At 49.6% G+C, this 6,000-nt stretch overlaps 1 pseudogene; it reads left to right on the top strand.

Moving 5' to 3' along the window:
* Nucleotides 1-6,000, top strand: part of LOC108801575 — a 66,197-nt pseudogene that overhangs the window by 737 nt on the left and 59,460 nt on the right.

Below are 6,000 nucleotides of genomic sequence, written 5' to 3'. Positions count from 1 at the left end.
TGTCCCGCAAGGGCCCCCCCCCCCCCGCCAAATGTTAGGGTAAGTCCAAAAGTCTTATTTGTGTTGTTTACGGGCGGGGCATCAGGAAAACCTCAAGTTGTCTCTCGTTGTCTCCAGGCTATAAAGTAGAAGTGGAGGACATCACACAGTACTCCTCAGGAGAAGACCCGGCCACCTCATCTATCCATCCAGTGCTGCACATTGTGGATGGATCACCATATTCCTTCTACCCGGAGGAGGAGGAGTCTCCGACTGGGAGGGACGGTGACTCTTTCCAAACAGATGAGAAGTTCTCTATTATGGGTCTTCACGTGCACGAAAGGCCTCCCGTGGATGATCGGTTGTATTTCTGTCCCAAGTGTGAGAAATATTTTATCTCAAAATATCATTTGGATAGACACCAAAGATGTCACACGGGGGAGAGGCCTTATTCCTGCCCCGAGTGTGGGAAAAGTTTCTCCGACAAATCCTACCTTAGCAGGCATCAGAAATCTCACACAGGAGAGAAGCCGTATTTCTGCCCTGAGTGCGGGGAAGGTTTTCTGTGGCAGTCCGAATTTTTAAAACATCAAATAAACCACACAGGCAAGATGCCGTATTCCTGCTCCGTGTGCGGGAAGTGTTACCTGTTAAAAAGAGAACTGTTTACACATCTAAGATCTCACACCGGGGAGAAGCCTTTTTCTTGTCCTGAGTGTGGGAAATGTTATTCGCGGAAGTCCAGCCTTTCTGAACATCAGAGGTGTCACACTGGCGAGAAGCCGTATTCCTGCCCTGAGTGTGGGAAATGTTACCCGCGGAAGTCGACGCTTCTCATACATCAAAAATACCATGCGGCGGAGAAGCCGTATCCCTGCCCTGATTGCAATAAATGTTTTGTGCGCCAACAGGATCTGGCTGCACATCAGAGGTCTCACACAGGGGAGAAGCCGTATGCCTGTCCCGTGTGCGGGAAATGCTTTTCACAGAGGGGCCATCTACACAGACATCGGGGATCCCATAGAGTATCCAAGACCTGAGTGCCGAGTGTTCTGTTTGGCTTACTCGCCAAGGACATAGGGGGAGTGGATACGTCACTGCCCCCTCCCCCCACTGGCTGAAAGTGGTAAATAGGACATTTTTACATATAACGGCTGATATTTTTATATGTGAACTAAGTTTTTGTTTTTTGTATCCACTAAATAAATAATAAAATATAGAAAATATGGACGTTATTTATTTTATTATCGTTGCTGTGTGTGGGATCTCCTTACCGTCCCCAATAAGCTTCCACCAACTTCCTCCAATGTCTGACCCCATTGCCCCTCCAACCCATTCTATAAACCTGTCCAGAGATCTGACCCATATCACGGTGGACCTCTCTCTCTCTCTCTTCAGGTTCAAACCATCCGATTGGTAGATTATACCACAATGAAAGCTCAGCGTTGTGACCCAGATCCCCCTTTTCATCCAATCATAATCCAGTATTCCAGGCTACCTCTGCTGAATGGAGGTGTGGGAGGGTCATTGTAACCAGGACTACGCAACGTTCTCCCAGTAGCTGTGCATTGGGATGCCATGTAGAGGAGTATGGAGCCCCCTACTCAGTGGCTGCGGGTTCCTGAAATATTTCCGATAGTTAAGGGCCTTGGACGTAGAAGGTACGCCCTAAAAAGGCATCCTTGGGCATAGCTGGTACGCCCTGTTCCTCTTTCCTTCCCATATAGTGCAGTGTAGAGTACGCTCCTATGTCAAAATGAGTCATTCACCGGCAAAAGGATTTCGATGTTCAAAGTAGCTCCACCAGTCTCGCGGGAAGAGTTCTCGGGCCTAAGAAGCAATGGAAGTGGAGGACTAGGCAGTTTACCATTGCCCCCACCCCAAGGCAGCACCAGAAGCTTTCTTGGAGAGGTTTGGATTCATGAGGTCTTACACATAATAGTTCTCCATGTGATTATCCGGGCCCTCTATGGCCACCTGCCTTCCTCAAGTCCCCTTTCACGTGGGACCTACCATGGAAAGTGCGTCAGGCCAGGTCCCTCAACTTCAGAAGGATCCTCTCCATATATATCGAATGGATTCCCCAACTCATAGGAAGATGTGAATCTGGCCTTCATTAACCCAACTAGAGGTCTCTAAATACAATACCCAATAGACATACCCAAGAACAGGAACTGCCTAAACCTTCCTCACGGATCAACACATCACTATGATCTCCCCAACACCCCGAGCACAACCCCAACTAGAACCTACACAAGGCCGTGTTCACACTACGAGAGGTTCCTCGGGGTTGCAGTTCCTCTGAGCTGCACAAGGTGGTGATCTCACCTATACCCTGATAGGAAGTCTCTATGACAGGAAGTGATGTCACCTATAAATAGGAAGTTCCAGGTGAGAGGTGTGTTTGGAAGAAGTAGAGAGGAGACATTGCTGGAACTGGCAGCTGAGGAGGTAATAAGGTATGATATTATAGTTACACCCAGTAACCCCCCCCCCCGTGATGTCCGTCCTCCATAGTCACTGGGACTTCTTTTATGTCCGGCAGATTCTGATACACATATATAGTGGGAGAACTTATATAAAACCCTTCAGGGTTTTCGGGGCAACTAGTAAGAGGAACCCACCAGAGAGATGTCCCCGCCCCCTGTATTCCCGGGACTCCACCCAGGAAGATCTCACCATCCCACACCATGAGAGATGTCCCCGCCCCCTGTATTCCCGGGATCCCACCCAGGAAGATCTCACCATCCCCCACCATGAGAGATGTCCCCGCCCCCTGTATTCCCGGGACTCCACCCAGGAAGATCTCACCGTCCCCCACCATGAGAGATGTCCCCGCCCTCTGTATTCCCGGGACTCCACCCAGGAAGATCTCACCGTCCCCCACCATGATCAGGTGGGTGTGATGGAACATCTAGAACATGAAAGTGACTTGAAACAAGATATTTTTTAGGTGATCTCACTTCATAAATACTTCTATATTACAGATGATATTTTCTATCATTTTCTGGGTTTAGGGTGAAGATCTGATAGATATAGAAGTTGAGGGTGAAGTAGAGACGTATGTAAAGGATGACCTGAAGTATATGGGGAAACCTGGAATGATGAGGGCATGGACAGGGCATGGAGAGGACATGAAGAACACTTCAGAGGATTGTCTCACTTGGCCTTCAGATTGTAAAGTAGAAGTTAAGGACATCACACAGTGTTGTCCAAGAGAAGACCCTACTACCCCACAATATGGTCCAAGAGAAGACCCATCTACCCCACAATATGGTCCAAGAGAAGACCCATCTACCCTACAATATGGTCCAAGAGAAGACCCATCTGCCCTACAATATGGTCCAAGAGAAGACCACACTACCCTACAATATGGTCCAAGAGAAGACCCCACTACCCTACAATATGGTCCAAGAGAAGACCCCACTAAACCACAGTATGATCCAAGAGAAGACCACACTGCCCTACAATATGTTCCAAGACAAGACCCCACTAAACCACAGTATGATCCAAGAGAAGGCCCCACTACCCTACAATATGGTCCAAGAGAAGACCCCACTGCCCTACAATATGGTCCAAGAGAAGACCCTACTACCCTACAATGTGGTCCAAGAGAGGACCCCACTACCCCACAATATGGTCCAAGAGAAGGCCCCACTACCCTACAATATGGTCCAAGAGAAGATCCCACTACCCTACAATATGGTCCAAGAGAAGACCCCACTACCCTACAATATGGTCCAGGAGAAGACCCATCTACCCTACAATATGGTCCAGGAGAAGACCCTACTACCCTACAATGTGGTCCAAGAGAGGACCCCACTGCCCTACAATGTGGTCCAAGAGAAGATCCCACTACCCCACAATATGGTCCAAGAGAAGATCCCACTACCCTACAATATGGTCCAAGAGAAGATCCCACGACCCTACAATGTGGTCCAAGAGAAGACTCCACTGCCCTACAATATGGTCCAAGAGAAGACCACTCTACCCTACAATGTGGTCCAAGAGAAGATCCCACTACCCCACAATATGGTCCAAGAGAAGATCCCACTACCCCACAATGTGGTCCAAGAGAGGACCCCACTGCCCTACATTATGGCCCGGGAGAAGACCCAGGTACCCTACAAAATGGTCCAGGATTAGACCCCGCTACCCAACAATTTCATCCAGGAGAAAACCCAGCTACCTCAAATACCCATCTGGCCCCACACCATGTAGATGGATCATCACATTCCTCCAATCCCAAGGCCCCTCAGACTGCGAGCCATCACACCGTCCCCCAAAAGCTGAGGTTCCCCTGCACTGAATGTGGGAAAGATTTCAGTGCCAAGAGTGCTCTTGACGTCCACAATAAATCCCACACGGGGGAGAGGCCTCATTTCTGTCCTGAGTGCGGGAAAAACTTTGTGCGTAAACCAGATCTCACGGCCCACCTGAGGTCTCACACCGGGGAGAAGCCCTTCTCCTGCCCCGAGTGCGGGAAAAGTTATTCATGGAGGGCCCAGCTGTACAGACACCAAAAGACTCACACGGGGGAGAAGCCGTTTTCCTGCTCCCACTGCGACAAATGTTTCACAATGAGATCGGAACTGGTCACGCATCAAAGGTATCACGCGGGGGAGAGGCCGTTTTCCTGCCCCGATTGCGGGAAACGTTTTCTGTGGAAAGCCGACATGGTGAAACATCGGATATGTCACACGGGGGAGAGGCCGTACGCCTGTCCCGAGTGCGGGAAAAGTTTTTCACGCAAGTCCGGTCTTTCCACACATCGGAGGAGGCGCCACAAAACCCTCCAGGCGTAGGCGTGTCCCGACTGCAGGGGGTGTTTTGTACTTGAATCAGAGATCTGAGACCGGGAAGAAGGACGGCTTGATATACACGCGGGGCCGAGCTCAAATTAATATAAAAAAGATTAAAAAACAGAAATGAATTTTTTGGCCTTGTTGTGAATACTAAAAATTTTCAGTTCTGCGTATTGCATAACGGAAGTTCGGCATGGTGACCATGACAACCACAAGTCTTGTTCATGCATAAAGCCATCGGTATATGGACCTGTCACCGTCCATGTCACCATTCACACCTTCTTCAGTCTCCATATATAGAAAATGTTACCCGGTTAGGGACCTTGGACGTATAAGGTATGACCTAATAAAACCCATCATCTAGGTCCCTTGGGCATATCTCATACGCCCTCGTCCACGTCCTCCCTGTGCCATTCTGCCTCTGTATAAATAAGACCCATTTGTTAGTCCATTAGTATCAGCGTGCAGAATCCATCACATCTGCCGTACCGGGAACGCTGTGTTCGTGTTGGCCTAGCAGACTTCAGGGGGCAGTATGTACAGGAGAGGAGTGTGGAGGGGATGGGGGGGGGCCATAATAATGTGGACCCCCTGACTGAGTTCAGGTATTTCTGGTAAAGGGTCATTGTAGACAATTGGGATCTTCCAGCCTTGTGGTCACAGCTTGGTGAAGACCCTTTTCTGTTCCACCCCCCCATGACTGTCCCCTGTGTACACAGCCAGCTCCATACAGACACGGTGTGACCAGTGTGGTGGAGGAACTCGAATGTCCTGCACAGAGCCCCGACCTCATCCCTACTGATCACCTTTGGGGTGAGTTGGAACCAGGTCTTCTCCTCCAACATCAGTACCTGACCTCGCAAATGGGACAAATTCCCACAGACACCCTCCAAAATCTTGTGGACGCCTTCCCAGAAGAGCGGAGGGAGGTCCAGCCAATAATGGAGGAGGAGCCTCTCCACATTAACGGCCCTGGCTTTGGGATGGATGTCCAACAAGCTTATAGATCTCATGTTGGGGTGTCCACAAACCTCTGGCCATATAGAGTAGAGTACAAAATTTCGCCAAACTGGCTCGCCAAACATTGTACTGAAACCTCCTGGTTGGAGCTCTCGGGGTTGGAGGACCTTTAAACCTAACACGCCGCACATACCAAGGCCAAGAATTGTCAGCACACCCTTCCCCCAACACACGCATTTCTTCTTCAAAAAATATA

The sequence above is a fragment of the Nanorana parkeri genome, unplaced genomic scaffold (genome assembly GCF_000935625.1).
Source record: "Nanorana parkeri isolate BGI_ZX_2015 unplaced genomic scaffold, ASM93562v1 scaffold2391, whole genome shotgun sequence".
Taxonomy (NCBI): Eukaryota; Metazoa; Chordata; class Amphibia; order Anura; family Dicroglossidae; genus Nanorana; species Nanorana parkeri.
This window is presented reverse-complemented; position numbering and strand designations above follow the sequence as displayed.